The 19,388-nt window shown below is 39.7% G+C and overlaps 1 non-coding gene across 1 annotated transcript; it reads left to right on the forward strand.

Moving 5' to 3' along the window:
• The first annotated feature begins 18,360 nt into the window (after positions 1-18,360).
• Positions 18,361-18,468, forward strand: LOC148544470 (small nucleolar RNA R71). The gene has a single exon (XR_015901263.1). It is a non-coding gene; the product is annotated as a small nucleolar RNA R71 (small nucleolar RNA).
• The last annotated feature ends 920 nt before the right edge of the window (positions 18,469-19,388 follow it).

Raw genomic sequence — 19,388 nt, forward strand, 5'->3', positions numbered from 1 at the left:
TCCCACCATCATACTCAAACACTTATATTCTGGTGGCAGTCGACTATGTATCCAAATGGGTAGAGGCCATTGCAACACCCACCAATGATACTAAGATAGTGATGAAGTTCCTCCAGAAGCATATCTTCAGTAGGTTTGGTGTTCCTAGAGCACTAAACAGTGATGGGGGCACTCACTTCTGCAACAAACAGCTTTACTCTGCTATGGTCCGATATGGAATTAGCCACAAGGTGGCAACTCTGTATCATCCACAGACAAATGGGCAAGCTAAAGTCTCTAATAGAGAAATAAAAAGAATCCTGGAATGGACTGTAAGTACCCGTAGAAAGGATTGGGCAAGAAGCTTGGATGACGCTCTGTGGGCATACAGAACAGCATTCAAAACTCCTATAGGAACCTCTCCATACCAGCTTGTGTATGGTAAGGCCTGTCATCTGCCCGTGGAACTGGAGCATAAGGCCTACTGAGCAACCAGATTCCTAAATTTTGATGCTAAATTAGCTGGAGAAAAAAGATTGCTCCAGCTGAATGAGCTTGAGGAATTCAGACTCACTGCTTTCGAAAATGCCAAGCTTTACAAAGAGAAACCAAAAAGGTGGCATGACAGAAAGTTGTCATCTAGAGTCTTTGAATCAGGACAGAAGGTTCTGCTGTTTAACTCTAGGCTCAGGCTATTCCCCGGGAAACTGAAATCCCGGTGGAGGGGACCATATGTGATTACAAGTGTGTCACCATATAGCTATGTGGAGCTTCAAGACATTGATTCTAATAAGAAGTTCATTGTTAATGGACAGAGAATCAAGCATTATCTTGAAGGCAATGATGAGCAAGAGTGCTCAAAGCTGAGGCTAGATTAAAAGCTCAGCAAGGTCCAACTAAAGACAATAAAGAAGCGCTTGCTAGGAGGCAACCCAACCATTAGCAAAGCCTATTTTTATTTAAATAATAATTATACGAGTTTAATATAAATAATCTTCAAGGTAAAAAAATTTAATTGCATAAGTTCACAGGGTTACAAAAGGATTCAGAGTACAAACAGGGAGAAGGAGCTCACTGGCAAGAAAACGCCAATAAGAGGTGTATTTGGGCGTTAAATGCCCAAAAGAAGCATCTACTGGGCATTTAACGCCACACTTACAGCATCCTGGGCATTCAGAAAAACACCCAGTGGCAAAGGATTCTGGTGTTTAACGCCAGCCAAAAGCAACAGCTGGGCGTTAAACGCTCAAAGGAGGCTACAGAGGGGCGTTAAACGCCCAAAACATGCAGCAGTTCGACGTTTAACGCCAGGATTGTGGATAGAAGGGAGTTTTATTTTCCAAATCTAATTTATTTAATTTTCATGCGTTCATCCATAATTTCTTGCATAAACATGTTACAAACTCTCATCTTTCAATTTCAAATTCTAAAAAAAAAACAAAAAAAAAAAAAACAAAATCTTTATCCTAAAAATCTTTCTTCATTTTTCTTAAACCCCTCTTAAAATCTTTTTCAGAATCCATATATCTCTTAATTCCGTTTCAAATCTTTTTCAAAATCTCCCCTCATATCTTTTCAAATTTAAAATTTCATCTTTTGCATATCATAATTATCTTTTTTTTAAATCATATCTTCTATCATATCTTTTTCAAAATTTTCAAACCCACCCCCTCCTTTATAAATCCAAACTCGGCCTCCCCTCTCCTCCACAATTCGAACTTGCCTCCTCCTCTATTCCTCTCCTTTCTTTTCGTTTGCTTGAGGACAAGCAAACCTCTAAGTTTGGTGTGTTGTATTTACGTGATCACTGAGATCATGGCTCCTAGAGGAAAATAAACCACTTCAAGAGGAAAGAAAGAGAATATTCCAAAACCACTTTGGAATCAGGAGAAGTTCTTAACAAAAGAACACTCAGACCATTACTACAGAATAATGGGTCTAAGATCAGTGATCCCGGAAGTTAAATTCGATCTAAAAGAAGACGAATATCCGGAGATCCAAGAGCAAATTCGAAACAGGGGCTGGAAAATCCTAGCTAATCCTGAGACAAAGGTGGGAAGAAACATGGTTCAGGAATTCTATGCAAATGTGTGGCAAACAGATAGGCAGAGAAGGGCCAGAATTGCCTTTTACACCTTTCGAACCATGGTCAGAGGGAAATCTATCTACTTCCACATTGACAAAATAAGAGAGATCTTCAAGCTGTAGCAACTACAAGATGATCCAGATTCCTTCAGTAAGAGAATGGTGAGATCAGATAAGCGCTTAGACTAAATTCTGAAGGATGTATGTAACCCTGGAACCAAGTGGACAACCAACACAAAGGGTGTCCCAATTCAACTTAAGAGAGGGGATCTCAAACCAGTCACCAGAGGCTGGCTGGACTTCATTGGGCGTTCCATATTGCCCACCAGTAACCGCTCTGAGGTTACCCTCAAAAGAGCAGTCATGATCCATTGTATTATGCAGGGAAACGAAGTGGAAGTTGAAGATCTGATTTCGAGTGAGCTCTACACAATTGCAAATAAGAACTCCAAAGAAGCTAAATTGGCTTACCCAAGCTTAATATCTCTGCTATGCAAGGATGCTGGGGTAAAGATGGGAGTGGATGAGTATATCTCAGTCGAGCACCCAATCACAAAAAATTCAATGGAAGGACAACAGGTGCAAGACAATCCCATCAAAAGGAGGGCACAGGAGTTCCTCTCAGAAATCCCTCAGATTAACTACTGGACCCGCCTAGAGGCCTCTGTCACCAAGCTGCAAGAAGCTATGGATCAACTAAAAGAAGAACAGCAAGTTCAAAATAATATGCTCTGCAAACTGCTGAAGGAACAAGAGGAGCAAGGGCGTGAGCTACAGGAGTTGAAACGCCAAAAGCTATCTCTTGAAGGGCCAAGCACCCAACAGACTAAAGAAGCATCCATCTCCCAAAATAAAGGTTGTTGAGTCCTAATCTTAGCCTTAAATCTGTGATAACTTTTACTATTAGAAATCTGCCTTAGAAGTTATATGAGTAGTAGTAATTAGTACCTTCATCTTTATTTTTTTTATTTATTTTATTTCTCTATCCCCAGATAAGTTATAATTTATCTTTCTTATCATTATTAAACATGAATAAAATAGCAGATTTTTAGAATAAGGAGGCAATTTTATTTTTGAGTTTTAATAAGAAAAAAAAATTCAAATTATTTATATGTGGTGGCAATACTTTTGGTTCTCTGAATGAATGCTTAAACAGTGCATATGTCTTTTGAATTTGATGTTTATGAATGTTAAAACTATTGGCTCTTGAAGAATGATGAAAAAGAGAAATATTATTGATAATCTGAAAAATCATGAAATTGATTCTTGAAGCAAGAAGAAGCAGCAAAAAAAAAAGAGAGAGAGAGAAGCCAATACCCCTTTAAATCAAAAGGCAAGGGTAAAATAAAAAGGGTCCAAGGCTTTGAGCATCAGTGGATAGGAGGGCCCAAAGGAAAAAAATCCTGGCCTAAGCGGCTAAACCAAGCTGTCCCAAACCATGTGCTTGTGGCGTGAAGGTGTCAAGTGAAAAGCTTGAGACTGAGTGGTTAAAATCGTGATCCAAAGTAAAGAGAGTATGCTTAAGAACTCTGGACACCTCTAATTGGGGACTCTAGCAAAGCTGAGTCACAATCTGAAAAGGTTCACCCAGTTATATGTCTGTGGCATTTATGTATCCGGTGGTAATACTGGAAAACAAAGTGCTTAGGGCCACGGCCAAGACTCATAAAGTAGTTGTGTTCAAGAATCAACATACTAAACTAGGAAAATCAATAACACTATCTGAATTCTCAATTCTTATAGAGGCCAATCATTCTGAACCTCAAAGGAGGAATGGAGATGCCAAAACTGTTCAGAAGCAAAAAGCTACAAGTCCCGCTCATCTAATGAGAATTTGAGCTTCATGTAAAACTCTGAGATGTTATTACCTCTTGACCTTCTTTCTATCCTGTTTTATTTATCTAGTTACTTGAGGTCAAGCAACAGTTTAAGTTTGGTGTTGTGATGAGCAGATATTTTATACGCTTTTTGGGGGAATTTTCACTATAGTTTTAGTAGGATTTAGCCACTTTTTAGTATAATTTTATTAGTTTTTATTTAAAAATTACATTTCTGGACTTTACTATGAGTTTGTGTGTGTTTCTGTGATTTCAGGTATTTTCTGGCTGAAATTGAGGGATCTGAGCTTTAATTTGATTCAGAGGCTGAAAAAGGACTACAGATGCTGTTGGATTCTGACCCTGCTTCACGCAAAATGGATTTTCTCGAGCTACAGAAACCCAATTGGTGCACTCTTAATTGCGTTGAAAAGTAGACATCCAGGGCTTTCCAGCAATATATAATAGTTTATACTTTCCTCAATTTTTGATGATGCAAATTGGCGTTTAACGCCAATTCTTTATCATATTCTGGCGTTAAACGCCAGAAACAGGTTGCAAACCAGAGTTAAACGCCAGAAATAGGCTACAACCTGGCGTTTAACTCCAAGAGAAGTTTCTACACGTGTAAAGCTCAATGCTCAACCCAAGCACACACCAAGTGGGCCCCGAAAGTGGATTTCTGCACTATCTGTACTTAGTTACTCATTTTCTGTAACCCTAGCTACTGGATAATATAAAAACAACTTTTAGAGACTTACTATGGACCTCATGAAATTTTACACATTTCATATTGTATTTCTGACGGCATGAGTCTCTAACCCCCCTGATTGGGGGTGAGGAGCTCTGCTGTGTCTCGATGAATTAATGCAATTACTTCTGTTTTCTATTCAATCACACTTGTTTCTTTTCTAAGATACTCGCTTGTACTTAACCGTGATGAATGTGATGATCCGTGACACTCATCACCATTCTCAACCCATGAACGCGTGCCTGACAACCACTTCCGTTCTACCTTAGATTAAGTGTGTATCTCTTAGCCTCTTGGTTCATGATCAGAGTCTTCGTGGTATAGGCTAGGATTATTGGCGGCCATTCCTGATATCCGAAAAGTCTAAACCTTATCTGTGGTAGTCCAAGTAGGATCTGGGATGGGATGACTGTGACAAGCTTCAAACTCACGAGTGTTGGGCGTAGTGACAAACACAAAAGGATCAATGGATCCTATTCCAACATGAGTGAGAACCGACAGATGATTAGCCGTGCGGTGACAGCGCATTAGGACCATTTTCACTGAGAGGATGGATGGTAGCCATTGACAACGGTGATCCACCAACATACAGCTTGCCATGGAAGGAGCCTTGCGTGCGTGAAGAATAAGACAGTAGGAAAGCAGAGATTCGAAAGACAGAGCATCCCCAAATCCTCAATCTGTGTCTCCGTTACTGCATACAAAGTATTATTTAATTTAGGCTATTTACTCTTCATAAATATAATCACTCTTATCGTTGATTTCCTGACTAAGAATTACAAAATAGCCATAGCTTGCTTCAAGCCGACAATCTCTGTGGGATCGACCCTTACTCACGTAAGGTATTACTTGGATAACCTAGTGCACTTGCTGGTTAGTGGTACGAGTTGTGAAAAGTGTGATTTACAATTCGTGCACCAAGCTCCTTCCACACATATGTCCATGAGGACTTGGTCCAACCTTTGATCAAAGTTGACCCTTCTAGTGTAGGGGCGTGTGTTTTCTTGCATCATTGGCGAGTTGAACGCCAACCTTATATTTTTCGGACTGAAATCTAAGTATTTTCCCCGAACCATTGTAAGCCAATTCTTTGGGTTTGGGTTCATACTTTGATTATGGTTCCTAGTGATCCATGCGTTTGCATAGAACTCTTGAACCATTAAGATTCCGACTTGTTGAATAGGATTGGAGAGTACTTCCCATCCTCTTCTTCTAATCTCTTGTCGGATCTCCGGATATTCGCCCTTTTTGATCTTAAAAGGGACCTTAGGAATCACCTTTTTCTTGGCCACACTTCATAGAAGTGGTCTTGATGGACCTTTGAGATGAATCTCTCCATCTCCCATGACTCAGAGGTGGAAGCAATTGCCTTCCCTTTCCTCTTTCTTGAGGTTTCTCTGGCCTTAGGTGCCATTAATGGTTATGAAAAAATAAAAAGCAATGCTTTTACCACACCAAACTTAAAATATTTGCTCGTCCTTGAGAAAAAGAAGAAAGAAAGTAGTAGAAGAAGAAGAAAATGGAGGAGATGGAGGGAGATATGTGGTTCGGCCAAGGGTGGAGGAAGTGTGTATGAAAAGGTGTGAAGAGGAGAGAAGAAGAGGTGTGGTAGGTGGGGATCATGTGGGGTCCACAGATCCTGAGCGGTCAAGGACTTAACATCCCTGCTCCATTTAGGCGTGCAAAACGCACTTAGAGTGCACTTCTGGCGTTAAACGCCAGGTTGCTGCTTGTTTCTGACGTTTAACACCAGCTTTTCTCTCATTTCTGGCGTTAAACGCCAAATAGATGCTCTGTTTTGGTGTTAAACGCCAGTTTGGTGCTTGTTTCTGGCGTTTAACGCCAGCTTGATACTTCTTTCTGGCGTTAAACGCCAGTCTGCTGCTTCTTACTGGCGTTTAAACGCCAGTAAGGTCTTCCTCCAGGGTGAGCTATTTTTAATGCTATTTTTCATTATGTTTTTTTTTTATTTTTCAGTTGTTTTTGTGAATTCACATGATCATCAACCTAATGTAAACATAAAATAGTGATGAGCGGATAATTCATACGCTTTTTGGCATTGTTTTTAGTACGTTTTTAGTATATTTTAGTTAGTTTTTATTAGTTTTTAAATAAAAATCACTTTTCTGGGCTTTACTTTGAGTTTGTGTGTTTTTCTGTGATTTCAGGTATTTTCTGGCTGAAATTGAGGGACCTGAGCAAAAATCTGATTCAGAGGCTGAAAAAGGACTGCAAATGCTGTTGGATTCTGACCTCCCTGCACTCAAAGTGGATTTTCTGGAGCTACAGAAGCTTAATTGGCACGCTCTCAATTGCGTTGGAAATTAGACATCCTGGGCTTTCCAGAAATATATAAAAGTCCATACTTTGCCCGAGATTTGATGGCCCAAACAGGCGTTCCAAGTCAGCTCAAGAATTCTGGCATTTAACTCCAAAACTAGCACAAAAGCTGGAGTTAAACGCCCAAACTGGCATAAAAACTGGCGTTTAACTCCAGGAAATGTCTCTACACATGAAAGCTTTAATGCTCAGCCCAAGCACACACCAAGTGGACCCCGGAAGTGGATTTTTACAATAAACACCCTAGCTTACTCATTTTCTGTAACCCTATGTCACTAGTTTACTATAAATACTACTTTCAGTGATTCATCTTGTACCTCATGACACTTTACACGTTTCTTGTTGTGTTCTCTATGGCATGAGTCTCTAAACCCCATTGTTGGGGGTGAGGAGCTCTGCTGTTCTTCATGAATTAATGCAATTACTACTGTTTTCCATTCTATCACGCTTGCTTCTATTCTAAGATATTCATTCGCACTTCAACCTGATGAATGTGATGATCCGTGACAATCATCATCATTCTCACCTATGAACGCGTGCCTGACAACCACCTCCGTTCTACCTTAGATTGAATGCATATCTCTTAGCCTCATGATTCAAATCAGAGTCTTCGTGGTATAAGCTAGAATCATTGGCGGTCATTCCTGAGATCCGGAACGTCTAAACCTTGTCTGTGGTATTCTGAGTAGGATCTGGGAAGGGATGACTGTGACGAGCTTCAAACTCGCGAGTGTTGGGCATAGTGACAGACACAAAAGGATCAATGGATCCTATTCCGACATGATCGAGAACCGACAGATGATTAGCCGTGCGGTGACAGCGCATTTGGAACATTTTCACTGAGAGGACGGGATGTAGCCATTGACAACGGTGATGCCCAACATAAAGCTTGCCATGGAAGGAGCCTTGCGTGCATGAAGAAGAAGATAGTAGGAAAGCAGAGATTCAGAAGACAAAGCATCTCCAAAGCCTCAACCTGTTCTTCATTACTGCATAACAAGTATTTATTTCATGTTCTTTTACTTTTTACAATTAAATATGAGAATTATTGATATCCTGACTAAGAGTTACAAGATAACCATAGCTTGCTTCAAGCCGACAATCTCCGTGGGATCGACCCTTACTCACGTAAGGTATTACTTGGACGACCCAGTGCACTTGATGGTTAGTTGTGCGGAGTTGCAAAAGTGTGATTGTAATTTCGTGCACCAAGTTTTTGGCGCCGTTGCCGGGGATTTTTCGAGTTTGGACAACTGACGGTTTATCTTGTTGCTTAGATTAGGACTAATTTATTTTTGTTGGTTTAAAGTCCTTTATTTGAATTTAGTTTCATATTTTAAGTTTGGTGTCAATTGCATGCTTTTACTTTCTTTTATTTTTTGAAATTTGCATGTGTTTAATACTTTCTTGATTTTTAAAATTTTAAGTTTGGTGTCTTCTTGTTGTTTTTCTTTAAAATTTTCGAAAATTTGTGTTTGGTTTTCTAAAAATTTTAAGTTTAGTGTCCCTTGTGCTTTTATTTACTTAAATTTTTTTCAAAAATTTGTTCTTGGTGTTCATCTTGATCTTCAAAGTGTTCTTGGTGTTCATCTTGACATTCAAAATTTTCTTGTTTGTTTTCATTGTTTTGATTTAAAATTTCTAAGTTTAGAGTCATTTTGTTGTTTTCCTCTTTCCTCATTAAATTTCAAAAATCAAAAAAATATATTTTCCTTATTTTACTCATAATTTTCGAAATTTTGTATTAATTTAGTCAAAGATTTTCAAAATCATATCTTTTTTTAGTCAAGTCAATATTCTAATTTCAAAAATTGATCTTTTCATATCTTTTTCAAAATAATTTTCAATCATATCTTTTTAATTGCTAATTTCAAAATCTTTTTAATTGATTAATTAATTTAGTTTTCAATTTGCTTTAATTTTCTTTTTGTTTCAAAATTTTATTTTATTTTCCATTTATTTTACTTATTATTTTCGGTTACTTTTTAAAAAAAATAAATAATTCATATCAATTCCCTTTTCTCCATCATGGACATAAGTGGAAGTGAACAGTTCAGAAGGACTCTGGGGTCATATGCTAACCCCATTATAGCTGCATATGGGAGTAGCATCTATATACCTCCCATCAAAGCAAGCAGCTTTGACCTAAATCCTCAGCTCATTATCATGGTGCAGCAAAATTGCCAGTATTCCGGTCTTCCACAGGAAGAACTTTTTGAGTTTCTGGCACAGTTCTTACAAATTGCTGACACAGTACGTGATAAAGAAGTGGATCGGGATGTCTACAGATTATTATTGTTTCCATTTGCTGTAAAAGATCAAGCTAAGAGGTGGTTAAATAACCAACCCACATCAAGCATAAAAATATGGAGGCAATTAACAGACAAATTCCTGAATCAATTTTACCCTCCAAGAAGGATGACACAGCTAAGGCTGGACATCCAAGGCTTTAAACAAGAGGATCATGAATCCCTTTATAATGCCTGAGAGAGGTACAGAGGGATGCTGAGAAAATGCCCTTCTGAAATATTTTCAGAGTGGGTACAGTTAGACATCTTTTACTATGGGCTTACAAAAAAAGCTCAGATGTCCCTAGACCACTCAGCTGGTGGATCTATACACATGAGAAAAACAATTGAAGATGTTCAAGAACTCATAGATACAGTTGCTAGAAATCAACATCTGTACTCAAACAGTGAGTCCTCCATAAAAGAAGAGGCTATGGCAGTAACTACTGATCCTAATCCTCAAGAACAAATTGTTGAACTTAATCAGCAATTACTCCTTATGACAAAACAATTAGCAGAATTCAAAGAGATGCTCCAAGACACTAAAAATGCTAACAAGAATATAGAAGTACAATTGAATCAGACAAGACAGCAGCTATCTAAATAGATAACAGAAGAATGCCAAGCTGTCAAACTAAGGAGCGGGAAGACATTGAATAACTCAGCTCAAAGTAGCAAAAAGTCAAGAAAGGAACAAATGACAGAGGATGACCAAACCACTGCCCAAAATCCCTCTGAGGACATCAAGAGCCCAGAGAGGAATAACTCTGGCATTCAAATGCCAGAAAAGGGTGGGAACCTGACGTTAAATGCCCATTCAGCCCCCATTCCTGGCATTCAGACGCCAATGAGGGATCAGGCACCTGCAAGTGCTGATAGTAACCCCTCTAAGAAGGCTTCTCCAACCACTTCTGTAGGGAATAAACCTGCAGCAACTAAGGTTGAAGAATATAAAGCCAAGATGCCTTATCCTCAGAAGTTCTACCAAATGGAGCAGGATAAATAATTTTCCCGCTTTGCAGACTATCTCAGGACTCTTGAAATAAAGATCCCATTTGCAGAGGCACTTGAGCAAATACCCTCTTATGCTAAGTTCATGAAAGAGATCTTAAGTCATAAGAAAGATTGGAGAGAAACTGAAAAAGTGTTTCTCATTGAAGAATGCAGTGCAGTCATTCTGAAAAGCTTACTAGAGAAGCTTCAAGATCCAGGGAGCTTTATGATACCATGCATAATAGAGGGTGCTTGTACTAAGACAGCTCTATGTGACCTTGGATCAAGTATCAATCTAATACCTGCATCCACCATCAGAAAGCTTGGCTTGACTGAAGAGGTCAAACCAACCCGGATATGTCTTCAAGTTGCTGATGGCTCCATTAAATACCCATCAGGCATAATTGAGGACATGATTGTCAAGGTTGGACCATTTGCCTTTCCCACTGATTTTGTAGTGCTGGAAATGGAGGAGCACAAGAGTGCAACTCTGATTCTAGGAAGACCTTTCCTAGCAACTGGACGAACTCTCATTGATGTCCAAAAAGGGGAAGTGACCCTAAGAGTCAATGAGGATGAGTTCAAGTTAAATGTTGTCAAAGCTATGCAGCATCCAGACACATCAAATGACTGCATGAGCATTGATATTATTGACTCCCTGGTGGAAGAGGTCAATATGACTGAAAGTCTTGAATCAGAGCTAGAGGACATCTTTAAAGATGTTCAGCCTGATCTGGAGGAATCAGAGGAAATAAAAGAACCTCTGAAAATCCCTCAGGAAGAGGAGAAACCTCCTAAACCCGAGCTCAAACCACTACCACCATCCCTGAAATATGCATTTCTGGGAGAGGGTGACACTTTTCCAGTGATCATAAGCTCTACTTTAAATCCATAGGAAGAGAAAGCACTAATTCAAGTGCTAAAGACACACAAGACAGCTCTTAGGTGCTCCATAAGTGACCTTAAGGGCATTAGCCCAGCAAGATGCATGCACAAGATCCTATTGGAGGATGATGCTAAGCCAGTGGTTCAACCACAGAGGCGGCTAAATCCAGCCATGAAGGAAGTGGTGCAGAAAGAGGTTACTAAGTTACTAGAGGCTGGGATTATTTATCCTATTTCTGATAGCCCCTGGGTGAGCCCTGTCCACGTTGTCCCCAAGAAGGGAGGCATGACAGTGGTTCATAATGAAAAGAATGAACTGGTTCCTACAAATTACAGTTACAGGGTGGCGTATGTGTATTGATTACAGAAAGCTCAATACAGCCACCCGAAAGGATCACTTTCCTTTACCATTCATAGACCAGATGCTAGAGAGACTAGCAGGTCATGAATATTACTGATTTTTGGATGGCTATTCAGGTTATAACCAAATTGCAGTGGATCCTCAGGACCAAGAGAAAATAGCATTCACATGTCCTTCTGGAGTATTTGCCTACAGAAGGATGCCCTTTGGTCTATGCAATGCACCTGCAACCTTTCAGAGGCGCATGCTCTCTATCTTCTCTGATATGGTAGAAAAATTTCTGGAAGTCTTCATGGATGACTTTTCAGTATTTGGAGACTCATTCAGCTCCTGTCTTGACCATTTAGCACTTGTTCTGAAAAGATGCCAAGAGACCTACCTAGTTTTAAACTGGGAAAAATGTCACTTCATGACGACTGAAGGAATTGTCCTTGGGCATAAAATTTCAAACAAGGGAATAGAGGTGGATCAAGCTAAAGTGGAAGTAATTGAAAAATTACCACCACCTGACAATGTAAAGGCAATCAGAAGCTTTCTGGGACATGCAGGATTCTACAGGAGGTTTATAAAGGATTTTTCAAAAATTGCAAAACCTCTGAGCAATCTGCTAGCTGCTGACATGCCATTTGCATTTGACACAGAGTGTCTACAAGCGTTTGAAACCCTAAAAGCTAAGCTGGTCACAGCACCAGTCATCTCTGCACCAGACTGGACATTACCATTCGAACTAATGTGTGATGCCAGTGACCATGCCATTGGTGCAGTGTTAGGACAGAGGAATAACAAGCTTCTGCACGTTATTTACTATGCTAGCCGTGTTTTAAATGATGCACAGAAGAATTACACAACCACAGAAAAATAGTTACTTGCAGTGGTTTATGCCATTGACAAGTTTAGATCCTATTTAGTAGGTTCAAAAGTGATTGTGTATATTGACCATGCTGCTCTTAAATACCTACTCACAAAGCAGGATTCAAAACCCAGGCTCATAAGATGGGTGTTGCTTCTGCAAGAGTTTGATATAGAAATAAGAGACAGAAAAGGGACAGAGAACCAGGTAGCTGATCACCTGTCTCGGATAGAACCAGTAGCAGGGGCGTCCCTCCCTCCTACTGAGATCTCTGAAACCTTTCCGGATGAGCAACTCTTTGCCATTCAGGAAGCACCATGGTTTGCAGACAGGAAAAGGAAGAAGCATGAAAGGCTTCTCTTAATACAGAGTCAAATAAAACCCCCACATTCAAACTCTAAGTTTGGTGTTGGGAGGCCACAACCAAACTCTAAGTTTGGTGTTAAGAGGCCATCATCATGCTCTGAGTATCTGTGAGGCTCCATCAGAGCCCACTGTCAAGCTACTCACATTAAAGAAGCGCTTGTTAGGAGGCAACCCAATTTTACTTATCTATGTTAATTTCTATTTTCCATTGTTATTTTATGATTTCTGTAGGTTGATGATCATGTGAAGTCACAAAAACAATTGAAAAAGCAAAAACAGACTAAAAGACAGAATGAAAAATAGAACACCCTGGAGGAGAAACTTACTGGCATTTAAACGCCATAAATGGGCACCAAACTGGCGTTTAACGCCAGGAATGGGCAAGAAGCTGGCGTTAAACGCCAGAAATGGGCAGCAGCCTGGCGTTTAATGCCAGGATTGGCAGAAAGGGACATTTTTGCACGCCACTTGGTGCAGGGATGAGATATCCTTGACACCTCAGGATCTGTGGACCCCACAGGATCCCCACCTACCCCACCTCTCTCTCTCTTCTTCACCCATTTACCACTCACATCTACCCATCATAAACCCATATTCACTCCTTCATTTTCACACATCTTAAACACTACCCCCTCCATCTCCTCTATTTCTTCTCCCTCTACTCTCTTCATTTTTCTTTTGCTCGAGGACGAGCAAACCTTTTAAGTTTGGTGTGGTAAAAGCGTTACTTTTTGTTTTTCCATAACTATTTATGGCACCTAAGGCCAGAGAAATCTCTAGAAAGAGGAAAGGGAAGGCAAAAGCTTCCACCTGAGTCATGGGAGATGGAGAGATTCATCTCAAGGGTGCATCAAGACCACTTCTATGAAGTTGTGGCCAAGACTCCTCATTGAAGAAGACAAGCCCATCACTAAGAAAAGGATGGAGCAAACAAGAGAGCCCACTCATGGACCTCAACAAGAGCATGAGGAAATTTCTCATCATGAAATCCCTGAGATGCCTCAAGGGATGCATTTTCCTCCACAAAACTATTGGGAGTAAATTAACACCTCCCTAGGAGAATTAAGTTCCAATATGGGACAACTAAGGGTGGAGCACCAAGAGCATTCCATCATCCTCCATGAAATTAGAGAAGACCAAATAACCATGAGAGAGGAGCAACAAAGGCAAGGAAGAGACATTGAGGAGATCAAGCACTCCATAAGATCTTCAAGAGGAAGAACTAGCCGCCATCACTAAGGTGGACCCGTTCTTTAATTTCCTTGTTCTTTATTTTCTATTTTTTTTTTTCGAATTTTTATGCTTTATGTTTATTTATGTTTGTGTCTTTATTACATGATCACTAGTGTCTTAGTGTCTATGCCTTAAAGCTATGAAAATGAATCAATCACCTCTCTTAAATGAAAAATGTTTTCAATTGAAAAAAAAAAAGAAGTGCATGAATTTTGAATTTTAAAACAGATTAATTATTTTGATGTGGTGGCAATACTTTTGTTTTTCTGAATGAATGCTTGAACATTGCATAATTTTGAATTTGTTGATTCATGAATGTTAAAATTGTTGGCTCTTGAAAGAATGATGGGAAAAGGAGAAATGTTATCTGATGATCTGAAAAATCATAAAATTGATTCTTGAAGCAAGAAAAAGCAGTGAATAGAAAGCTTGCAACAAAAAAAAAAGAAAAGAAAAAAAAAGAGAAAGAAAGAGAAAAGCAAGCAGAAAAAGCCAATACCCCTTTAAACCAAAAGGCAAGGGTGATAAAAAGGATCCAAGGCTTTGAGCATCAGTGGATAGGAGGGCCCACAGGAATAAAATCCTGGCCTAAGCGGCTAAACCAAGCTGTCCCTAACCATGTGCTTGTGGCGTGAAGGTGTCAAGTGAAAACTTGAGACTGAGCGGTTAAAGTCGTGGTCCAAAGCAAAAAAAAAAGAGTGTGCTTAAGAGCTCTGGACACCTCTAATTGGGGACTTTAACAATGCTGAGTCACAATCTGAAAAGGTTCACCCAGTTATGTGTCTGTAGCATTTATGTATCCGGTGGTAATACTGGAAAACAAAGTGCTTAGGGTCACGGCCAAGACTCATAAAGTAACTGTGTTCAAGAATCAACATACTTAACTAGGAGAATCAATAACACTATCTGGATTCTGAGTTCCTATAGAAGCCAATCATTCTGAACTTCAAAAGGATAAAGTGAGATGCCAAAACTGTTCAGAGGCAAAAAGCTAAAAGCCACGCTCATCTAATTAATACTGATCTTCATAGATTTTTTGGAATTCATTGTATATTCTCTTCTTTTTATCCTATTTGATTTTTAGTTGCTTGGGGACAAGCAACAATTTAAGTTTGGTGTTGTGATGAGCGGATAATTCATACGCTTTTTGGCATTGTTTTTAGTATGTTTTTAGTATATTTTAGTTAGTTTTTATAATGTTTTTATTAGTTTTTAAATAAAAATCACTTTTCTGGGCTTTACTATGAGTTTGTGTGTTTTTCTGTGATTTCAGGTATTTTCTGGCTGAAATTGAGGGACTTGAGCAAAAATCTGATTCAGAGGCTGAAAAAGGACTGCGTTGTTGGATTCTGACCTCCCTGCACTCAAAGTGGATTTTCAGGAGCTACAGATACCCAATTGGCGTGCTCTCAATTGCGTTGGAAAGTAGACATCCTAGACTTTCCAGCAATATATAATAGTCCATACTTTGCCCGAGATTTGATGGCCCAAACAGGCGTTCTAAGTCAGCTCAAGAATTCTGGCGTTTAACTCCAGAACTGGCACAAAAGCTGGAGTTAAACGCCTAAACTGGCATAAAAACTGGTGTTTAACTCCAGGAAATGTCTCTACACATGAAAGCTTCAATTCTCAGCCTAAGCACACACCAAGTGGGCCCCGGAAATGGATTTTTACAATAAACACCCTAGCTTACTCATTTTCTGTAACCCTAGGTCACTAGTTTACTATAAATACTACTTTCAGTGATTCATGTTGTACCTCATGACACTTTACACGTTTCTTGTTGTGTTCTCTATGGCATGAGTCTCTAAACCCCATTGTTGGGGGTGAGGAGCTCTGCTGTTCTTCATGAATTAATGCAATTACTACTGTTTTCCATTCTATCACGCTTGCTTCTATTCTAAGATATTCATTCGCACTTCAACCTGATGAATGTGATGATCCGTGACAATCATCATCATTCTCACCTATGAACGTGTGCCTGACAACCACCTCTGTTCTACTTAGATTGAATGCATATCTCTTAGCCTCATGATTCAAATCAGAGTCTTCGTGGTATAAGCTAGAATCATTGGCGGTCATTCCTGAGATCCGGAACGTCTAAACCTTGTCTGTGGTATCCTGAGTAGGATCTGGGAAGGGATGACTGTGACGAGCTTCAAACTCGCGAGTGTTGGGCGTAGTGACAGACGCAAAAGGATCAATGGATCCTATTCCGACATGATCGAGAACCGACAGATGATTAGCCGTGCGGTGACAGCGCATTTGGAACATTTTCACTGAGAGGACGGGATGTAGTCATTGACAACGATGATGCCCAACATAAAGCTTGCCATGGAAGGAGCCTTGCGTGCATGAAGAAGAAGATAGTAGGAAAGCAGAGATTCAGAAGACAAAGCATCTCCAAAGCCTCAACCTGTTCTTCATTACTGCATAACAAGTATTTATTTCATGTTCTTTTACTTTTTACAATTAAATCTGAGAATTATTAATATCTTGACTAAGAGTTACAAGATAACCATAGCTTGCTTCAGGCCGACAATCTCCGTGGGATCGACCCTTACTCACGTAAGGTATTACTTGGACGACCCAGTACACTTGCTGGTTAGTTGTGCGGAGTTGTAAAAGTGTGATTGTAATTTCGTGCACCAAATAGCAATGGAGAATAAATAGATATAATTAAATAGCATTGGGTTGCCTCCCAATAAGCGCTTCTTTAATGTCAATAGCTTGACAGTGAGCTCTCATGGAGCTTCACAGATAATCAGAGCAATATTGGGGCCTCTCAACACCAAACTTAGAGTGTGGTTGTGGCCTCCCAACACCAAACTTAGAGTTTGAATGTGGGGGTTTTGTTTGACTCTGTACTGAAAGAAGCTTTTCATGCTTCCTCTCTATGGTTACAGAAGGAGAACCTTGAGTTTTGAATACAAGGTAGTCCTCATTCAACTGAAGGACCAACTCTCCTCTGTCAACATCAATCACTGCTTTTGCTGTGGCTAGGAAGGGTCTGCCAAGGATGATGGATTCATCCTCATCCTTCGTAGTGTCTAGGATTATGAAATCTGCAGGGATGTAAAGGCCTTCAACCTTTACTAGCTCGTCCTCTACTAGTCCATAAGCCTGTTTCATTGATTTGTCTGCCATCTCTAGTGAGATTCTTGCAGTTTGTACCTCAAAGATTCCCAGTTTCTCCATTACAGAGAGTGGCATGAGGTTTATCCCTGACCCCAAGTCACACAGAACCTTCTCAAAGGTCATGGTGCCTATGGTACATGGTATGAAGAATTTTCCGGGATCCGGTTTCTTCTGAGGTAATGTCTGCCTCATTAATGCATTCAGTTCATTGGTGAACAAGGGGGGTTCATCCTCCCAAGTCTCATTACCAAATAACTTGGCATTCAGCTTCATGATTGCTCCTAGATACTTAGCAACTTGCTCTTTAGTAATGTCTTCATCCTCTTTAGAGGAAGAATATTCATCAGAGCTCATGAATGGCAGAAGGAAGTTCAATGGAATCTCTATGGTCTCTGTTTGAGCCTTAGATTCCTTTGGTTCCTCAAAGGGAAATTTCTTTCTGTTCAGAGGACGTCCCATGAGGCTTTTCTCACTGGGACTTACGTCCTCCTCACTCTCACCAGGTTCGGCCATATTGGTTATGGTTATGGCCTTGCACTCTCTCTTGGGGTTTTCTTCTGTATTGCTTGGGAGGGTACTGGGAGGAGTTTCAGTAATCTTCTTACTCAGCTGACCCACCTGTGCCTCCAAATTTCTAATGGAGGACCTTGTTTCATTCATGAAACTTAGTGTGATCTTGGATAGATCAGAGACTATGGTTGCCAGGCCAGAATGGCTCTGTTCAGAATTCTCTATCTGTTGCTGAGAAGATGATGGAAAAGGCTTGCTATTGCTAAACCTATTTCTTCCACCATTATTATTGAAGCCTTGTTGAGGCTTTTGTGGATCCTTCCATAAGAAATTTGGATGATTTCTCCATGAAGGATTATAGGTGTTTCCATAGGGTCCTCCCATGTAATTCACCTCTGCCATTGCAGGGTTCTCAGGATCATAAGCTTCTTATTCAGAAGATGCTTCCTTAGTACTGTTGGATGCAGCTTGTAGTCCATTCAGACTTTGAGAAATCATATTGACTTGCTGAGTCAATATTTTATTCTGAGCCAATATGGCATTCAGAGTATCAATTTCAAGAACTCCCTTTTTCTGAGGTGTCCCATTGTTCACAGGATTCCTCTCAGAGGTGTACATGAACTGGTTATTTGCAACCATTTCAATGAGTTCCTAAGCTTCTGCAGGGATTTTCACGTGAAGAGATCCTCTTGCAGAATGGTCCAATGACATTTTTGACAACTCAGACAGACATAATAGAATATACTTATGATGCTCTATTCTGGAAGCATGTCAGTAGGACACCTTTTGATTAGTTGCTTATATCTTTCCCAAGCTTCATAGAGGGATTCTCCTTCCTTCTGTCTGAAGGTTTGGATTTCTACTCTAAGCTTGCTCATCTTTTGAGGTGGAAAGAATTTGGCCAGGAAATCACTGACCAGCATATCCCAAGAGTTCAGGCTATCCTTAGGTTGTGAATCCAACCATGTTCTAGCTCTGTCTCTTATAGCAAAAGGGAAAAGCATAAGCCTGTAGACCTCGGGATCAACTCTATTGGTCTTGACAATGTCACAGATTTGCAAGAATTCAGCTAAAAACTGATGAGGATCTTCCATTGGAAGTCCATGAAACTTGCAATGCTGCATTAGAGAAACTAATTGAGGCTTAAGCTCAAAGTTGTTTGCTCTAATTGCAGGAATTGAGATGCTTCTTCCATAGAAGTTAGAAGAGGGTACAATAAAGTCACCAAGCATATTCCTTGCATCTCCACTATTGTTATTAGGTTCGGCCATGTCTCCTTCTTTTTCGAAGATTTCTGTCAGGTCCTCTCCAGAGAGTTGTGCCTTAGCTTCCATTAGCTTCCTCTTCAGAGTCCTTTCGGGTTCAGGGTCAGCTTCAACAAGAATATTCTTATCCTTGTTCCTGCTCATATGAAAAAGAGGAGAACAGAAAAGAAAATATGGAATCCTTTATGTCACAGTATAGAGATCCCTTTTGTGAGTATAAGAAGAGAAGAATAGAAGAAGGAGAAGATAAGAATTCAAACACAGAGGAGAAGAGTGGGTTCAAATTTTTGAGTGGAGGAGGGGTGTTAGTAGATAAATAAATAAATAGAAAGAGATGAGAGGGGGAAAAATTCGAAAATAATTAAAAAGAAAAAAATATTTTTGTTTTTATTTTAAAATGCAGTTAGAGTTTGAAAATTAAGAGAAGGAGTAAAATTAAAATTAAAAATTAAAACAATTAGTTGATGAAAAGAAATTTTTGAAAAAGAAGTTAGTGATTTTCGAAAATTGGTGAGAGAAAAGTAGTT

The sequence above is a fragment of the Arachis ipaensis genome, chromosome B9 (genome assembly GCF_059453495.1).
Source record: "Arachis ipaensis isolate K30076 ecotype BB chromosome B9, ASM5945349v1, whole genome shotgun sequence".
NCBI classification, from domain to species: Eukaryota; Viridiplantae; Streptophyta; class Magnoliopsida; order Fabales; family Fabaceae; genus Arachis; species Arachis ipaensis.